Source organism: Paramormyrops kingsleyae, chromosome 2 (genome assembly GCF_048594095.1).
Source record: "Paramormyrops kingsleyae isolate MSU_618 chromosome 2, PKINGS_0.4, whole genome shotgun sequence".
NCBI classification, from domain to species: domain Eukaryota; kingdom Metazoa; phylum Chordata; class Actinopteri; order Osteoglossiformes; family Mormyridae; genus Paramormyrops; species Paramormyrops kingsleyae.
This window is the reverse complement of record NC_132798.1, coordinates 18,952,542-18,973,232: the sequence shown is the minus strand read 5'-3', so window position 1 is coordinate 18,973,232 and position 20,691 is coordinate 18,952,542. Positions and strand designations below refer to the sequence as shown.

Below are 20,691 nucleotides of genomic sequence, written 5' to 3'. Positions count from 1 at the left end.
CATGCTGCATCGGCCCACACGCATTCTTAAAGGTGGTCTTTAAAGTTTGACCACCCTCCACGCCCGCTCAAGCTGCGCACTGTCCCCACCCATGTAACAGGCGGATGTTGCGATTGGCCACGTTTCCATGGCGACTGCAGCTCTCAGAGGCCGCTGGAGAGCATGGCGCTGCAGACTCACGCATGGGAATGGAGTGGTCCATGATCTGCCCTGTGAATGGAGGGATGGGGGTGAGAACAGCTAGAACATTTATTCTGAAGATCCCCCTCCATAAAAAATAAGTGGCTTAGGATTGAGAGATAGATAGATAGATAGATAGATAGATAGATAGAGCTTTTGCTATTTGTAGCAAAAACATGTTTTTGATGCAGAGGACATGGGTGTATTATGGGATGGTTCAGAAAGACACATTATATTTTCTCAGGCTCATTAAGATAACTTTTGTTCTATAACATGCCTCGTCCCATAACCCCCACACCATACATATAATAATCCCTCTTCCTCTTGTGGAAAAACCTCTCTCACCATTGTGATCGTAACGACTGACCAGTGATTGCTTTGCTGCTGGCAACCAGTGTGCAGAGAACCTCCCAGTCTTAGGGAGGGGGGGATTTGGATTTTCAGATGTTTCACATTTCGTCTGTATCCCCCCGTCTTGCAGGTGAATAGGGGGGAGAAGCATTCGCACTTGTTGCTGCAGAAGCCAGTCTGTTGGTGCATCACAGCACTAGTCCACTAGTGGTCAGGGGAGCTTGGTGAGGTGGGGGTGCGATTCTGCTGCAGTGTCAACAGGTATGAGAGGGCGGAAGACAAAGCCACCAGACAAACCTGTTGACCCCCCCCAGCAGCATGTTGGCAGGCTGGCTGCTAGCTGCAGCCCTCTACGTGACACACGCCCGGTCCTGCGTGCCGTGCACAGCTGCAGCCAGTGCTTCTGCCCAAGCTTTAGAACACAGCCGTAACGGCCCCCTTTTCCCCCCCTCATCGTGTGGCTCTAATCTGGCTCGGATGCTAAGGAAAACATGTCTTCCACATGATCGGTGATGCCTTCAGGTAATTTAGTGATTAGGAATGGCATGATTCACATGTGTCACAAAAGCTGACAGAGTTTTCAAAGCAAAGTATCCCTGATATCCTGGTTTCTCCTTATGTCTTGGCCCTTTGAGATAAATCGTGACGCTTTCATGTGGATAGAAATGCCCGGAGATACCGGGGCTGGTATGATTGGTACCTGTGCCAATGTGGGGGTTAGGGCTTGGGGGGGGGCAGGACAGCATTAGCCTGCTGATGAAAAACCCAAAGAATTATCTTCAGCATACAAGGGAAGCTGTGAGTAGGTGGGAGCTGAGAGAAAATAAAAGGGAGGGGGTGATAATGTGGGGGGAGGGGCCAGGGGCTGATAAACAAATCCAGGCATGTCATGGAATTCATTTGCATAAAAGCCCCCCAGCAGCAGGGGGACGGCAGCGGCCCCACGACTTGCCTGACCTTGTTCCTCTGCCGCTTCAGCTTTAAGGGGGCTGGATCAGGCTGCCATCGGCCCGCCCCCCTCCCTCCCTGCTTTCTGAAGTGCTCATATATATAAATATATATATGCAGTACATATATATGCATACACGCACACACTGTCTTTTAAATGTGAAGCGACACACAAGGGGATGGAGGAAGAGTGTGTGTGTGTGTGTTTGAGTTGAGTGAGTGGCGAGGGGGGGAGAGAGAGAGAGAGAGAGAGAGAGAGGGAGGGAGAGGAAGGGAGGGAGTGAGAGCTGGGCTCTGAAGTGATTTGTGGTTCTGATGACACCTGGTGTGTCACTGCAGATCTACGTTAGAGGGGCCAGGAAGAGGGCGTTGCGTGTATACAGGACACTCGCTGCTTATAATCTATCCATGTAGAGTTCATAGTAAATACATTTTCTATATCAAGATAATTATATATATATATATATTATAGATATGAGATATACTGTATGTACATTGCACACAGTTTTTTAAATTCCTTTTTGACAAAGTTTGGTTCCTGTTTCTGGTTAGTTGTTCCCACTAATTAAAAATAAAAATGTAAATATGGCAGGAAATGATGTCATATCTGTATGTGAGTGAGCCTGCAGTTCTGGGTCTTTCAGAGAGCCTAGTTTTTAATACATAAAATACAAAAAATATAAATTATTTAAAGATAAAGACAAAATCATTTTAAGATAATAAATTATATAACATAATCCACACACACACAAACAGGTTTGTAATTATATCTTTGTAGGGACTCTCCATCCACTTCTATGGGGAAACTCTAATCCCAACATGACAACCTTAACCTTAACCATAAGTAACCAAACAAAATACAAGACTTTTGCCATTCTAACTTGCATTAACAGATCTTTGTGGGGACCTGAAAAATGGTTAAATTGAAAAAACAGGTTTTTATTACATTATGAGGACCATTTGGTCCCCACAATGTAATAGAAACCTAATCCACACACACACACACAATATGTATTTTCAGGCAGAAAGGAAAAGCCCCCCTCCCCAAGGCATGCCTGCGTCCTCTCGCAGCGTCACGGGCCACTCCGAATCTGTGAATGAACGCGCCTGTCAGCCCAGGATGCTGGCTTCTGGAACCCTCCGCCTGTCCCCGGGCTGCCACACGTAGGGTCCCTCATCTGTGAGACATCGCGGCTGTTTGCGCGGGAGTCCTGGTAATGGCTCCTCTTCCTCTGCTCTTCATCCTGGCCCATCACCTCGCGACGTGGGCCGGTGCGGGGGGGGGGTTAGTTTGGGTTCTGAGGGAGGGGTCGGCAGGGGAGGCAGTCGGGGGAATTGCCCATCATGCCCACCCTGGCCCCACCCTGCAATGCTGTATTGGCCCACAGCCGAAAGCAGTACCCGTCTAACGTTAGGTGGCATAGGTGGCTGCCTGGGGCACCATCTTCTGAGATGGCGCTGACTTAGCCCGCCAATTGCATTTTGTTTTGGGTAGTGCAACATGCTCCTCAGGCTGGGGGTGGGGGATCACGGGTGGGGGGGGCGAAGCCTGCCTACGGCTCTCCATGCCCTTTGACCAGCACTAATGGGTCTTAATTAAGAAAAGGCAGGACTGCGATATGGGGGGGCCACCACAATGGAAGACTTCATCCTGCTGGTATGCTATGTCCCCTGCGCAGCCAAAAGTACGTGAACACCCCTATTAATCAGAGGAATTGGCCCATTATGCCACACAGATTTCTGACTTGGGTGTATAATTAAGCCCCCAGCCACCCAGCAACAAGCAGGGGCAGCAGAACTGATGGATGTGCAGAAGAGGTTAGTGACTCTCAGCACCACCACTCTCTCCAACAACTCCGTTTGCCACATTTCTCCTCCCTGATTAACGTAAGTGAAGTGACTGTGAAGATCAAAACATCTGGGAGCAAGTTCAGCTGCAAAGTGGCAGGCACTCAAGTTCACAGAAAGGGACCTGGTGACCCAACCTCAACAGCCCACCTGAATGGCTGCAAAGCCCACCAGCAATGTGTGCCGACGTCTAATGTGAAGCCTTAGCAGAAGAGTAGAGGCTGTTACAGCAGCAGTAGGCCGACCAACCTCATATTAATACTCTTGGTATTGGAGCTGGTGTCCACATTCTTTTGGACATATAATGTTTATGCCAAGTTAATGATCATAATTACGCAATTTTTGTAGGTGCCTTTGTAGGTTTTGCCCTTTATTGCCCCAACCAGGTTTACATGCCCCAATAGGAGGGAATTACCAGCAGCAGAGACATTTTCTCAGTGCCCACAGGAGAGTGTGCTTTTCTGCCTTTCTGTCATGGTGGGTCTCTGCAATCTCACAGCTGTTTGTTGGAAGAAAACAGATATATGTTGCCATTTTCATTCATTTTTTTTAAATTATACTAAAGGTAAATGACTTACCTGGTATGTTTTCTCATCTTAAAGTGAATTTAAGGTCGCCCCCTACTGCCGGCCCTACACCAGCCAGCTCCTAGTCCAGGAGATCCTGCAATGGCATAATGGAGAGTGGAGGCCATTGACATGATGTAGGAATAGGCTACAGTTTCCAAAGGAAAATATCCATAAAAGGGTTTTCAGAGTGTTGAGGCTACTTGTTATAGTTAAGACACAGACAAAAATGTCTGGAACATCATTTTCACAATTGATCTCATTTATTCATCATTCAGAAATGCATCCCTTATCAGACGCCGTGTGACATACGCAAATAATCCATGTTTTTCGTGTTTTATGGCTCAGGCACACATCAAGTTCCAGGCGCAAGGAGATGCTGACCTTCAGGGAGTATTTTTTTTCTTGATATGAACTTACTAGCTAATTTTTTTTTGCCTGCTTGTGCTTCGCTCTTCCCCCTCCCCTCTCTGTTCTCTTCTCATCCCTCTAAAATGACTGTTTATCACCTTCTCCTACGCACAAAATTATAGAGAAGAATATGTAGAAAAAAGAGAAAGTGTCCACTTGTCCACACACAGTACACAGACACTGCTGTCTCTTCTGTATTTTATAATAAAAATTCATGTAAGAAAATGACAAAACACAAGACACACTGTTTAGGGATGAGGGTTTTGTCTGGCCAAGATGCACATTGCATCCTGCTACTGATAATAATAATTTCATAGGACAATATTCATTTGATTATTTTATCTGTGACAGTATTTTTTTCAGTGTTACACGTTATGTGTTTTTAATGGCTCGATTCCATTGGTTGGTTGCTAAGTGTTCTCACGACTGACAGCTTCACGGACAAAACCATTCATTCACCCCATCGAAAGTGGGGGTCCTCAAGGGGCGGAACAATGCGGACTGCCCCAAAGTGAGTATGAGGGGGGTGACACGTCATACACCTCTGCTGCTCACAGGTTACCTTGGTAAAAACGGGCCTTCTTCCTTTCTCCTGACTTTCTTTCTTAGTTGACATGCCAAGTTCTCCAAACCCTTTGTGTACCTTTCATTACTAATTATTTACCTGGCACATCTGTCTACAGCACCATATATGTCATGTATTTGTGTATCCAGGTCAATACAGTGCATAGCTAACCATTATGTAACCATAATATAACCATTTATGCAGCTAGACCTTTAATGACGTGGCAGTGTGTCCCCTGAAATATGTACACGATAACTGTGTCTTCTATGAACTTTACAAGCGACTTTATCAAGTTAAATAACTGCAAAGAGGTATTCGACCGGTGTAGGTTGTTATTACACTTATCTTCCATTTTTCAAAGTGGCTCTATTTAGGATCTGTGTGCTATTAAACTAAAAATTAGGATTTCAGAATGGAACAGCAGACTATCAGAGGTACCATTCCCAAAATCGAAGGAACCCCTGCTGGTCGCTGGAATTTCCATGCCTCCAGAGACTATCGCACAACGGGTAAGGGCGATACATTGTGTGTCTCGGAGCATGTATGACCGGGCACGGAGCGTGTGGGCACCTCGACGGCTGGTGTGGCGGGCATCTTGATGCCCTAGTTGTGTTCCCCTCCTTCTTCCCCTCCTCTGCTTCTGCCCTTTCTTTGCCTGCACCCAGAAAAAAACCCAACTGAAACAGCCCTTGAGTGATGCTGTGGCCCCGCAGAATCTCAAAAGGAATGAAGCACATCTCAGGTGGAGATAGAGGGATGGATGGAGGGAAGGAGCAAAAGAAAGGGAGGGAGTGGGTGGCAGAGAGAAAGAGAGAGAGAGAGGAGGAAAAGCGGGTCCATTTCTAATCACTCTACAGCAGACTGGAACCATGGAACAATTTCTCTGCATCTGGAGGGGGAAGCACAGAGCTAAAAATAAAAAAGGAAAAAAAGCAGCAGAGACAATCTATGCCTATCTGGCAGCCGATTGGCCAGTTAAAAATGCATACAATTACTTCCTCCGAGCTCAGGCTTAGCATTTGCATATGCATACGTGAGGGTACTGCTTGGGTAGAATGGGAGGGGGGGGGGTGCTGGGGGGGGGGGGGGGGGAGAGAAAGGGAGAGGGAGGGGAGAGCCGGCACATTAATCTTTAAACATTCAGCATGCAGGTTTATTACAGACAGCAGGAGGAACAGAATTAAAAACGTATCCTAAATTTTTTAAAAAGGCCACAACACAGCCATTTGGCAGCTCTCACCCGGAGTTTGCGAAGTCCAAACTACGCCGGGAAGCCGTGATGAATGTTTGCTGAAACGTGACGCTGGCTCCCTTCACCCTTTTGTGTGCGGGAGACGCCTCATTGTGTTGTATTTCTTATTTGCATATCATTATTAATTCATGGTTTAATTTGCCAGCATTATTTCATTATAATATTGTTCCCTGACTAAAACGAGAATCAATTTATACCATGCTTTGGTCTCATATTTTGCAATAATTTCATGTGAAGTGTAGTTAGGACGATCCAAAGTGATCCCTTTGAATTTTAGAACATGAATATGCACCCGTGAATGAATAAAACAATTTATGAAGCAAAGAGAGTAACGACATTAGTGGGAATAGCTACATTTCAATATCATAAACTAAAGCAAAACATTCTGAATTTCTATATGATACAATTTACAAGCACCACAGCGTTTAACTAAATCTTTAGCTTGGGTCTTCTCGCTCAAGAATATCTTTGTGTAAAATTTAAATCCCGCAAACAGTCCTTTGATATAGTAAAATAATCCACTAAAACGCAGAGAGAGCACTGCTCTGTATCTAGCAATGTCGAGTCTATAGCGCACATTTTAAAATTCACTGTTTAGTATTATGTGCGTCCAGCGCATATGTTCAGCAAAGGCCACCAAACCATAAAAGCCTACAGAAATACTTAAGGTGGTCAGACAATGAGAGTATTCAGTCTCTATCAAACTCAGACGAGCACTAGCCCATTTTAATCACTGTCTCCTTTTGTTTTCCATGCAATCGTGATTCATTTTATTGTATTATTCTCTATTTCGTTCCTGCTACAGCAGGCAGAAGAGACCGAATCTTCGGGGAATCAATTAGAGCCAGGGCGAACTCCCACGCCTGGCTCTGCGGCAGTGCGGACAGTACAGGCGCTGGAGAGCGTCCCACCCCTGCCCGCCGCGGGGGCCGCGGACGGCAGCACCGTCACTAACACCGGTCACCGAGGAGGTGTGGAATGTGGGGCTGTCTCAGGTCCAGCAGACAGATGTACCTTAAAGGGTGTTAATTTTATATATATAAATGGGTGTGTGACAATTAGAAAAATAATGCTTAAAGGCAGATAACATTCAATAAGACCCCATAGTGGGTGTTCTCTCCCTGCTGCAATTTTCCTGGTGGCACAGATTGCAGACTCATCATCACCCTGCACTAGATATGCAGGCATGGACAATGCACATCAGAGTGAGCATGTATGTGCTTCAATACACCTAGCTAGTACCACTTTGGTAGGTAGGCCTAGTTAGTACTGGGTAGGACCCACTTTATTTGGCACACCCAGCTAGTACTGGGCAGGACCCACATTATTAAGTACACCTAACTAGTACTGGGTAGGGCCCACTTTATTAAGTACACCTAACTAGTACTGGGCAAGACCCATGTTATTAAGTACACCTAACTAGTACTGGGTAGGGCCCACTTTATTAAGTACACCTAACTAGTACTGGGCAAGACCCATGTTATTAAGTACACCTAACTAGTACTGGGTAGGGCCCACTTTATTAAGTACACCTAACTAGTACTGGGCAAGACCCATGTTATTAAGTACACCTAGCTAGTACCGGGTAGGACCCACTTTATTAGACACACCTAGCTAGTACCGGGTAGGACCCACTTTATTAGACACACCTAGCTAGTACCGGGTAGGACCCACTTTATTAGACACACCTAGCTAGTACCGGGTAGGACCCACTTTATTAGACACACCTAGCTAGTACCGGGTAGGACCCACTTTATTAGACACACCTAGCTAGTACCGGGTAGGACCCACTTTATTAGACACACCTAGCTAGTACCGGGTAGGACCCACTTTATTAGACACACCTAGCTAGTACCGGGTAGGACCCACTTTATTAGACACACCTAGCTAGTACCGGGTAGGACCCACTTTATTAGACACACCTAGCTAGTACCGGGTAGGACCCACTTTATTAGACACACCTAGCTAGTACCGGGTAGGACCCACTTTATTAGACACACCTAGCTAGTACCGGGTAGGACCCACTTTATTAGACACACCTAGCTAGTACCGGGTAGGACCCACTTTATTAGACACACCTAGCTAGTACCGGGTAGGACCCACTTTATTTGACACACCTAGCTAGTACCGGGTAGGACCCACTTTATTAGACACACCTAGCTAGTACCGGGTAGGACCCACTTTATTAGACACACCTAGCTAGTACCGGGTAGGACCCACTTTATTAGACACACCTAGCTAGTACCGGGTAGGACCCACTTTATTAGACACCTAGCTAGTACCGGGTAGGACCCACTTTATTAGACACACCTAGCTAGTACCGGGTAGGACCCACTTTATTAGACACACCTAGCTAGTACCGGGTAGGACCCACTTTATTAGGTACACCTAGCTAGTATCGGGTAGGACCCACTTTATTAGACACCTAGCTAGTAGCGGGTAGGACCCACTTTATTAGACACACCTAGCTAGTACCGGGTAGGACCCACTTTATTAGACACACCTAGCTAGTACCGGGTAGGACCCACTTTATTAGACACACCTAGCTAGTACCGGGTAGGACCCACTTTATTAGACACACCTAGCTAGTAGCGGGTAGGACCCACTTTATTAGACACACCTAGCTAGTACCGGGTAGGACCCACTTTATTAGACACCTAGCTAGTACCGGGTAGGACCCACTTTATTAGACACCTAGCTAGTACCGGGTAGGACCCACTTTATTAGACACACCTAGCTAGTACCGGGTAGGACCCACTTTATTAGACACACCTAGCTAGTACCGGGTAGGACCCACTTTATTAGACACACCTAGCTAGTACCGGGTAGGACCCACTTTATTAGACACACCTAGCTAGTACCGGGTAGGACCCACTTTATTAGACACACCTAGCTAGTACCGGGTAGGACCCACTTTATTAGACACACCTAGCTAGTACCGGGTAGGACCCACTTTATTAGACACCTAGCTAGTACCGGGTAGGACCCACTTTATTAGACACCTAGCTAGTACCGGGTAGGACCCACTTTATTAGACACCTAGCTAGTACTGTAAAGGGTACATGAGTTCTGGGTTCAGAGATGGCTTTGCCTGGCACCGCTGTTGTACTGAGCTGCTCTTCATGCACTTGTTTCCTTCATATTAGCTTTAAGGGGTCTGGCCGCTCTCCTCTGAGGTCTCTCTTTAACTAGGTGTTCTCATCCAAAGAACTTCCCCTGCCTGGATGTTTTTTTCCTCTGTTCATCACACCAGTAAATTATAGATACTGTAATGTGTGAAAATGCCAGTGTAGTGTGTGAAAAGGCACAGTGACTGTCTCAAAGATGCTGGAATCACCACGTACAGCACCAACATATATAATTACCTACATTATGCACATTAGCCAAGCTGACCCTGTCTATATGCCTTACATTTTCAGTTGCAGCCTCAGAATTACATATCTATGTGTGTGTATATATGTACACACACACACACACACACACACACATATATATATATATATATATATATTCATTCACACATGGGAACACCTGATGCTTTATGTTCATGCCACATAAGTCATGAACGTGACCAAATCGAGTTGTCATTAAGTCACTAAGCTCTGCAAATCGGCATAAGATGGCCTACAGCATTTATCCCTTTATACCGCTGAATTCTTTGTGGGAGCAAATCAGGTCATCTAGCTGAAGTGTAGAATGTCAGGGCCCCATGGGACCTGGGCGGGGTTAGAGTCCGCGTCTTTAACCACTACCTACTGACCTATATACGCTAGTGCGGGCCTATTAACGCCTTGTATGAATGATGAGTGTCTGCATGGACTTTCTAGGGGGCAGGGGGGAGCGCCATAGCTGCCTGTCCTGCGCAGACGCTGTTGTCGTGACCCGGCACCGAATGCGTGTCTTTTGGCGTGATGCTGGGCAGTCGTCCAGGTGGGAAAATGCAGTCGCTTTACCGAAAAGTGCCCCATTTAACAGTCTCCATGTTCACCCAACCACCCGCTTTCCCTGTTTCTGATTTGCTGATTTTCTTAAAAAAAAAATACAGCATGTTGACTCACTCAAAGATATTCAGTGTCTAAAATATGTGAAAATTTTGAAAAAATATGCTGATAAATAAAGTAAAAAAAGATGTCAATAAAATGTATGCATGGACAAATTAAGAGATCCGAGCTTTTGTGATCCGGTCAGAAGAACGAAAAGAAGATCTGGATGGCATGACAAGAGATATTTAAAAAAGTATTTGCTATAATATACTGGGGCTGCACGATAAAGAAAAAAAAATCTAATATCGTGTTTTTTGTTGTAATAAATATTGGGAAAGAAAAAAAGGAGTTCAAAATAAACAATTCTTCATAATTCCACCTAAGATTGATTTAAACAGCAAGGATGAAAATGAATGGTTGGAGAGTGCAGCATTCATGCAAAAGCAGTGGCAATAAACTTTAAACTGATTTTTAAAGAAATACTAGATCATCTTAAAAAGGAATAATCATTAAAATTGCAAAACTTGCTAAGTTTTGTTGTGACAAAGTAAAAACGTTTTAGTGAAACTTAAACCCCCTGCACTATAATGTCCGGACAATATGGGGGTATGAAAAAGCTTGATCTAAACCCAGCTGACCATCACGGTCTTTGCGATGTGAGAACTGCACGTGCATAACATGTGATGTTGGTATTAATATCACACATCGCCCAACCCTGTAGTATATTATAGCCATTTTCCAAATTTGGTACAAAATACCCCGCCTTGCATTGTGATGTCATTCGGCACTGGTACCAGTTTTTACGTCAGTGGAAAACCAACACCTTGATGTACCATACGTTTTGGTACTTTATTGCAGTACCAAAAGTACAGGACCTGGTGCAGTGGAAGCACCCTTAGATGTTCTCCTGTCCTGCACATTTATCCTGTTAAGGTGATCTTATAATTTGCAAACAATTAACGGCTTCTTTGGAAAAAGCCTTCCCAAAAGAGGTCTTCACGTACCTTTCAAAATCTAATCCCCAAAATTTTAACAAGAACCGAAGGGGGTGGTATTGTGGTGCCCTTGAGTATAGGATCCACTGCTGATAATTAGTGACTGAAACCCAAACTGAAAGGAAAAGGCTTCTTAGTCTTTTAAGTGGAGCTGAAAGTGAGGAATACCAGTCTGGAGAGACTGAGAACTGGTGCAAACACTGTGAAAACCCACTCAACCAACAAAAGGCCCCGGTGTCACCGGGCTGTAGGTATGGAGAGGTGTGTCCTTTATGGTCTAGTGAATCAGAGAAATGTTCCAGCTCTGGGGCTGATTTACAGCTGCGTCTCCCCCGAGGTCAAGGCCAGGTCAATGTGCAGAGGCTGAACGGTAAGGCGCGTATAGCGGTCCGTGCTGCTCACCTGCATGTTCCACGTGCTTAACAGACCACATCATGCATGCTCTCATGGAGGTAGAATTTGGGGAAGCATCAAAGCATGACTCCTGAACATACATACATCCAATGATGTCATGATGATGATATGGTAATGTGTGATGGACCTGTTAGGATCCTAAGTGATTGTGTCCATTTGAGCAGGGCTTCCCAATCCACAGGTAGTATTCTACTGGACCACATAATGCTGGGTGTTTGGCATAGGGGCTGGTTAATATCCAAAAAAAGAACTTTAAACCTTAAAACCTTAAAATCCAAAAAGCCACACCCTTTTTATGACCCATGAGGGCACAAGGTTGGAAGCCCCAACAATAGACTCTAATATCCATCCATCCAAATTTCATGCCTGTTTATCCAATGCAGACTTATGGCATGAAATATGTCCAAGGTGAGACTGTGCAAGGCAGAGGACTCCCTGAATGCCGTGCCAATCAGTCTCAAGCCACAAATACTCATTGCAGTTCAGAGACACAATCACTTTGACCATGTCACTTATGTATAGATTATGTACAGCTGAACCTATTTCATATATTTTTTATTTTATATTGTTATCTTTATATTTTATTATTCTGCTATCATGCACAGCTGCTCGGAGTGACCAGGGTTACATTTCACTACATGTCGTATGTGTACAACTGCGTATGTGACGAATAAACCTCTTAAATGTTGAATCTAGAGACACCGGTTCACTTAAACCATAAGTCTTGGACTGTAGGACAAAGCTGGATCTGCTAGCAGACATCCATGTGAACGTGGAGAGAAGATCAAACTCCACACACAGTGAGAGGGTGGGAATCAAACTCACAATCCTGGAGGAGCTGGCTATAGCGCTCCCCGCAGAGCCACAGTGGCATCCAACAAAACCTCTCCCTTTAAGAAGGTAAGTCTACGTATACTTTACAGAAGATCAGAAAAAGGTTCTAGTAGATTTCTGCTTTAGACAAAGACAATAATATGACTAGCAGTCAATTTAATTTTCATCTTCATCTGACAAATTTTGTATTGCCAAATGTCACCAAAGTCTGTGAAATTTTCATTCACTACTGATGTTCTTTTCTATGTAATTTCAGTCCACTAAATTCAATCGGCTTGTTTACTATTCTGGAAACCCTCTCCTTGTTAAAGTGATTTTTGTGGTCATTTGACGATTAAAGTGTCTAGTATTATTACAATTCTTATTGTCTTTCAGGCAGAAGCTCTCATACTGAATGGTTTCCCAAGGCAAGATGCAAATTCCATTCTATGCTAAAAAAAAAACAAGTGAAACAATTAAAGGTCAATGTAGAAGAGTTCATTTCAAGCTAGGTCAATCACACAGCAAATTCAAAATACAGCAACACAAACAGAAGAACCCTTTACTTAATTAAACTTCTAGGAAGACAGAGGACAATGAAAATAGCTTTCTTTTTTGTTTGAGGCATAACTTGTCTAAATATGTAGGTGTGTCTACATGCATGAATAATTATGTCAAGGACATGTTTGAGGGCCCATTCTGTGAATATTTGTGTGTTCGTTAATAACCTAAAAATATGGCCCAGGCTAGTGTATATACGAGTGAGATATATTTCACCCACAGACCTGCACTGGATCCTAGACATGAACTCGGACCATTCTAGTGTGTAGACAGGAACTTCAATCTCTCACACCTGCAATATCGAAGCTCATGTCTGGCCAGCGTTGACCAACATGCTGCACCTGCATTAAATGGTTCATCTAAAGCCCATAAGTCTTCCCAGAGATGGAAAACAATGAAAACCATCTAGAATATGCATTGATACATTTGTGTTGTGGCACTTCATCGCATTTACTTGACAGTGCTCCTGGGAAAGCACAATCAAATGAATCCAGCAGAGTGATGGCATTTTATGTTGGAGTGTTTACACATGCATTGTGTGGCATACTATTATGTAAAGGGAGCAAGCAAAAATTAATGTCAAGCAAAGTCAACCTAGGGAAATATAAACTTACATTATCACTGAGAAGTAACAGTGGGAACTACCTACATCAGTACTACAAATGCATCATTTAGACTTTATGGTACAACAGAAGATCACAAGTGTCCAGCAATACTTGAAATAGTCAAAGGAGACACTCGTGGGTCTTAAAGGCGTGACCCAACTTCAACCCTATACAGGTAACAAATTTTAGATGTAACTATAACCATAATCTCCAGCAGCAGATGGCAATGGATAGCTGGTGTCTCAGCTCCCTTTGTGATCCTGACAAATAGACATGCACATGTGTAGCCTCGGTATAAGAATTAGCCCAGTTTACCCTGTCAATGGCTGTGGCAGATTTACTAGTTCAGGGTGCATTTGCTGGCCATGGCCTAGGTCTGCTCCTGATGGCAAGGATGATGGAACATGGGTTATTGCCATGCTGAGCAGATTCAACCCAAGAGTATATTAATAATGCAAGAGAGAGTGGAAGAACGAAAGGCAAGATCACCTGCATCCCATGATGCAATGTGTGTCTCCTGCTGGGCGAGTGTCTTCCAGAATGACAGTGCTCCAATGCACAGGCGCAACTTATCAGTGGGTGGTATGAGGTGCTTGAGGACGAAATGACTAGAAATTCGTGACACTCTCAGTCACCAGATCTGAATTTCACAGTCACAGACCTGAGTTGGTGGGACTGACAGGAGAGAGGCCTGTGACGGTGGCATATGTCCCATCAAGCTGGGCAGTAATTGTGGAGGAATGGTTCCTGGTCTCTGCAAACCAGGTGCATGACCTTGTGGTCTTCACGACAGATTGTAACCATAGCATCCACACCATCCATATCTTTTAGAGGAGCGTGTCTGTCTTTGCTGTAACCTAGCAGTAGCTAACATCATCTTGCTGCAGTTGTATCCAAAGTAGCTCATGTAGCTTTAAGAAAGGTGCAAGTCTTAACTTTTTCGGGGTCAAAGCTTCAGATGCTGTCCCGCATCTGGGCATGTGGTGTTTGTGGTCCTCCTGGCCCGTATCGCTCCCTCTATCTCAGCGTACCACAGCACTAACGAGGCCAGCTTCATCAGCAGTCCACTGGAGACGGGGTCACGGGAGCTCAGGGCTAAAACGGCAGCCTTTCGAATGAATCATTTCAGAAAGCTTGCCCAGTCTTATTGTCATTTCAGGAGCTTTATAATATGTTGTGCTTCAATTGTTTTCATTTCTTTGCTGGCGTCGTCATTTCATTCTCTCCTGCATTATTAATTCACACTCGGGTTCAATCGGCTTTCACTGTTTCGGCGTAATTCACATGATGAATAAACATCAGACAACAAGGAAACCCAGATTTGTATTTTTTTGACGAATACGATTGCCACACTGGCGACATATGGGTGACATTACAAAAATGCTTAATGTTTTCACAATATGCAAAATGAGATGCTTATATTTCGTGTGAAATATGCGTGTGAAGGAATTTCAAAGTGGAGGATACAAACTGGAGGTACAGTCACTTTATGAACATCTGATTAAATTGTAAAATTTCATTATTGAAAAAGAAATTTGGGATTTTTGTGCTTTTTCTTAATATCTATCAGCAGTGGAAGGATTGGTTTTACATTCTTACATTTTCAGTTTGTTACATGCCTGTTTGTATGTACGCTTGCTTTATTTCTGATACCTAAAACTAGTTTTAGTTTTGATCTGACTGTATATTCTTTTCCCCTACAAGCTGCTAGTGTCTGATTGTACTTGTTTTGTTTACACTGGGTTACTTTCTGACAGTTAAAATGCATCACATGTATATTGCATCAATCATAAAACTGATTTAAGTTGGTTAAGTTCAAAAATAAAGTTGTTGTCCACTCTGAACGCAAGTGAATGTTGGGGCTAATGGCGAGCAGAGAGTGGAGATCTGGGATATAGTGGGCAGGACAAAGTCACGCCCAAAGACAAAACACACGTGTGCACAGTAAAACAAGCATGTCTACAGTACATTCTACATTACTAAGCTAGAAATAAGACTATCAGTGCTTTTATTTCCCCCCCCCCCATAGATGGAAACTGACAGTGACAGATAAAGCAACTTTAGCAACGTCATACAATTCCTTATTTTTGGGATGAGAGTTTTATCATTGGGCTTTAAGATGTCAGTAAAGGCAGTTAGTTATCGCTGGTGGGCTTCTGTGGTATTGATACAAAATACACAGCATTCAGAACGAAAGACGGCAGGATATTCCAGAGCCCTCCCTCTCCCTTCCTTTGTGGTAGCTGACGGCGATGGGCTTGCGCCTCTCCTTCCTCCCTGTCCCTCCCCAGCCTCTGAGGTCGGCAGTATACGAGATGAGCAGTGGGAGGTGGTGGTAGCCTCTGTCAAAGCCCTTCTGCCTGACAGGGATGTACACCGCTCTTCTTTTTACACTCAAAACCAGGTTCCCTTCCGTTGTGACCCCCCCTCCCCTCCCCTCCCCTCCAATTTTGTTCCCTCATGCTGTGCTGCCCCCCATCCGTTCTAGAGCCCAGTGTTTCCCTACCACCCAAACAGGACCCTGCCCTCTACCAGGCACTTCTGACACCCCTCCCTTAACAAAACAATCCTGCTGAGGACTCTGTGTGGCTGTTACTGCTGCTGTAGCCTCGACCTAAACCATATCTGTATGTACAGCTATAGCCTTCATCACAATTACAGTGATTGCCACCATGTCCACTGTAACTCTTTACTTCTCATAATAATTGCCCAGTAGTGCTCATTATATGGGCATTATGGATATTTTAAAATATACTCTTCTTTTACACATACTATACAAATTACTAATGAGCTGTGGTATTAACATGAACTCTGTGTGTGTTACTTTGCTAACACGCACCATTATTGTACTGAATGCGTCATACCTTTGCCACTGCAGACATGTAAATTTCAGCCTGGTACGAACATCAGCTAAGTGACGAAAAGTGGTCATGTAATGTTCTGGGTCCACGGTGACAACTGGTGCCCCTTACATCATGCCATGAACACGGACGGCACGATGAATGCACTTTTATTCTAGTGGCGCCGTCGGAGTGGAGACAGGATTAATCTAATCCACCACGGTGTGGGGAGGGGGGGCAAACTGCGAGACGTGGACAAATCAGCCCCACGGAGGATGGTACCCTCAGCCGATCGGTTCTTTTCGGTGCCCAAGTCGGGCACTCGTGACGGAAAGTGGATGCAGATTTATGCCTGAGTGATGGGGGGGGGGGGGGGGTTAGTTCTGTATTTTAGATGAAAGGCTCGTTTGCAAGTGTGCTGCTTGCCCCCACATCCCCCCATCTCCCGAACTCTTTTTAACGGCTTCACTTTAATATGTATGCAAATGCACCGTCTTCCATCCCCTTAATTGTCTGGCTTCCAGCAGTCAGGCTGCATGAAAAGTGTTTGTATTTATGGCTTCTCAGCCCTGTGCCCACAGCTGCCCATCCCTGACGCCCCCACGACCGGGAGAGAGCGCCAGGCAGCCGCCACGCCCCAGCACCACTAACCGTGCCCGTGTCGCCGTGGCCCATCCTCATGCCCAACGCACTGTGCTCCCAAACGCCGGCACGTTGGTACATGTAAACCCCGGTACCGTGCTTCCGGCGAGCGGCCCAGAAGCGGCTTGACACTGAAGCATCGCCGGAGAGATTCCAAAAATTGACGGTGGGGGGAAAAACAGCAAAAATAAAATCTCGCTCATCAAAAAAATGTATGTTGTTCAAACACTAGACTGACTTTTTTTGGCTTCTGATTTAAGAGGGTGGGGTTGCTGAGATGGGAGGGGTTTTCAGATGCCTACCTTTGGTCATAATATTGGAGCCAAAAAAAAATTATTGTTTGTTTATGTCACCTAATGCAGTCTGCAAGCAGGGCATTCATAGAAAAGAAAAAAATCTAGACCCTTTTCTACAAGCAGGCAAGTCATTCCAGATTTAGTCAACAACAGCCTCCAGACGTAAGGGTATGTGGGGTTACAGCACATTGCCACACCCACCGACCCACCTCAGGGTGATACCTCAGCACCACACTAGTCCAAATGGAGCAATGTGAGTGTTTTCCAGCGGCTGGAGTGCCAATCCTGCCACCAACCCCCAAATTTCCCTGCAAGTCTGAGGACCTCCTTACAGGGCTGGATGCAGATTAACACCATACCCAGGAATGAACAACTGCAGGTTAAGGGCCTTGCTCAAGGGCCCAATGGAGTAGAATCACTCCTGGCATTTCACAGGATTCAAACCAGCGACCTTCCTATTACTGGCACAGACCCCTAGCCTCAGAGCCACAACTCCATCCAAGGCACTAGGCCGATAGAAATGATTATCTTTTTTTCTAAAAAACATCGTTACTCACACCAAAAGATGTAAGGGTGTCAGGCAAGGTTATCTGCTGGTGAGGCTGAAGGGGTCACTAACCTAACCAGGTCTAGTGGGAGGGCTGGCTGTTCCTTGGAGAGTGGAGACGAGATCCTCATAACTTCCCTCCCTTTCACTAAGACAACAGATGTAAATGTAAGGAGATGCTTTTAAAAACTCTGAACATCCTAGCAACTCAGCAGTATGAACTGAGGCACATTTGAAAGCACTAATACAAGTATTTTTTACATAGATGTATTATACTTGTGTGTTGTAATGATGCAGCTCTCAACACCAGCTCAAAATTAAATGCTAATTGTTTTGGCTGTATTGTTCTTTAAGTAACTGAAAAACATCTCTGCCACCAATTACCACATCGCTGACTACCAGTGTACTGCAATATGAAAAACATAGTCTCCTTGAAAAATTATGCAGATTAAAGGTATATTTCAGCAGCTTTATTTGGAAGGTTTGCTATTGTGCTCGACCACAACGTTGTACATACATCGCAAGAAAGCAAAATAGATACACTCCTGTACATGAGGACGTAACAACAGTGGATAAGTGTCTGATGTTCAGCTTAACATAGTCTGCCATGTGGACACTTTGCCCCTGTGGTTTCACTCCTCTAAAATGGCCCTCATAGTTTAAGATCTCCATTGCCTGTCTGATAACAAGACCAAAGTCTGGCAGGAGCTGTCCACTTCTCTGCGATCTGCCCACTTTCTGTGGCGTGTGAGTGCCACCCGTCTGGTGCAAGGAATCATTTACTCAGCACTTATCTTCGCCTACTGAGGCCAAGGCTTGTCCGCTCCTCCAGCCTAAAGTGCCGGGCCCCTATATAGAGGGAGATTCCCAGCGCCCAGCACGTTGTCAGTCAACTGTTAATCTCAGACACGGTTACCATATTGGACCCTTTGTTTCATCTTGGAGCAAGCAGCGCCACAAGCAAAACAAAAATCACAATGCATATTTTCCCCACAACAATTCCCTAGAAGCACAGCTTGAGAAATCGCAAGTTTTAACAGTTAGGGTTGCACTACACATGGTCGAAGAAGCCGTGATTCTGGAGGCATTAGGTGAAAAAGCCGTATTGACTCTATGTAATTCAAACCTAGGCTAAAGGAAGCATGCGTGACACGGACTTAATTCCGAGGGTATTTGCTTGGAATTACTAAATTCCAATTATTAGGAGCAAATTAACAAACGGGAGTTGAATTTTAAATTACATGAATACAAATTATTCTCATGAAACCCCCAGTCGCACACAGACAGTACCGTTTGTAGCAATTTACAAAAACATCCTAAAATGCAAAACGGATGACATTTGGGATGTTACGCGGTAATCTGTCAAATCCATCAATCCCATATTAATGAGGCAAATGCCCCATAGCAACGATTTTTAAAATTCTTAATAAAATTCATTTTTTAATATTTGCGGAATAACGGCAACTTCGCTTACGAACCGAAACACACTGAATGACACAGTTACTAACCAATTAATATTCCAACTTCGAAATCAACACTTATGCTAAATTAGCCGCGTTTTGTTAATCAATTTTAATAAATAAAACCCTTATCAATCGACACTGTATCTCGATATAACTAATCGAATATCATAAGATGTTTTAATAATATATAATCCAAAAACACATGTATATGGGAGACATCTCTAGCAAAAACAGAAAATCTGACCAGGCATCTGAGAGAACTGCTAGGTAGCTAACATGTAAAGGCAGCTAAACCTATGGTAATGTTAGCGCTGGCTATAGCAGAACTACGCAAAAATGAGTGAGAAGACCCACGGGAGAAACACTGACATGTTTACTTCGGAGCACCAGCTAACGTTAGCGAATGGGACAGGACGGTGAGGCGCCCTTCTCTCCCTCGCCTCCTTCTTCTGCGAAGAGCATCCCAAAGTCACACCTCATCACTCAATTCTGAGAACGAAAGCATCAACAAGCCAGAAAGAGAAAAAAATGCACAAAAAAACCTCTCGAGGGTAAAGGTCGTCACCGTGGCAACGCGTCGCCCATTGGCTGAGCCCACAAAAGCGCTTTCTTTGCGGCGCGATGATTAATGGGCCGTTGGCGGTCGCCGAGCTGCGGTTTAGGAGCGCCTCACAGCTGAGCAGCGGTGATTCTGCGTGTGATTACGGGCTTAATGAGGACGCTGCTAAATGTGTCCGATTAAGCCTGAAATGATCATACAAAGCCTTTCTGCTGATGATCACTTAAGTCTGAGACGCTCAAAAAGATGCGAAGTACTCGGTGAAGTGAGCGCGCTGCTCTCTAGCGCACACTTATCGCCCCCTGATAGTGCCGAAAACCTGAAACCGTCTGAAAAGTTATGTGGATTTTGTTGGTAAATTGTACGGTTGGCTCATAAACCCCACTTCTGCGTAATTAAACAACTTAATACCACACGTAAGAAAAAAATGTTATGGCGTCAGCCAAAATTTGCCTTTGGCTGACAGGGACAGAATGACACAATTCCTTGCCTAAGAGGGTCTTTAAAATGACCCGCGGTATCCCTGAGTGTCCAAATTTCCACCTACAGGAGCAGCATATCTCACAAATGTGCACCTGCTTATAGACGGTTTATCAAGACTGCTGAATTGTAACTTACTATTGATATCAACAAAGGTTGTACCCATGAAACAGCAATTTTCTGTGAACTTAGCAAGTGAGCAAGTTTTTAAAATGTTTCTTGGGTTTATATTAAACCAAGAACTCCGTGGTTTGTTTTAGTACAACCAATCTGCTGGATTTCTCTGTCCAGTTCCATCTGGAAGTCATTTGGATTAAAATATTTGATGCGACCTTTGCACATCACATACAAATGAACTATTTTGTAACAAAG

General features: G+C 44.6%; 1 long non-coding RNA gene across 2 annotated transcripts; it reads right to left on the bottom strand.

Moving 5' to 3' along the window:
• Positions 1 to 3,666: 3,666 nt before the first annotated feature.
• On the bottom strand, positions 3,667 to 19,781 carry LOC111858683 (uncharacterized). 2 transcript variants are annotated; one of them, XR_002841649.2, is made up of 5 exons: positions 19,650 to 19,781; positions 17,890 to 17,965; positions 4,314 to 4,408; positions 3,906 to 3,990; positions 3,667 to 3,826 (listed from the first exon to the last, which is right to left on the bottom strand). It is a non-coding gene; the product is annotated as an uncharacterized lncRNA (long non-coding RNA). The 2 variants fall into 2 exon arrangements; XR_002841648.2 differs by lacking the exon at positions 4,314 to 4,408.
• Between the last annotated feature and the right edge of the window lie 910 nt (positions 19,782 to 20,691).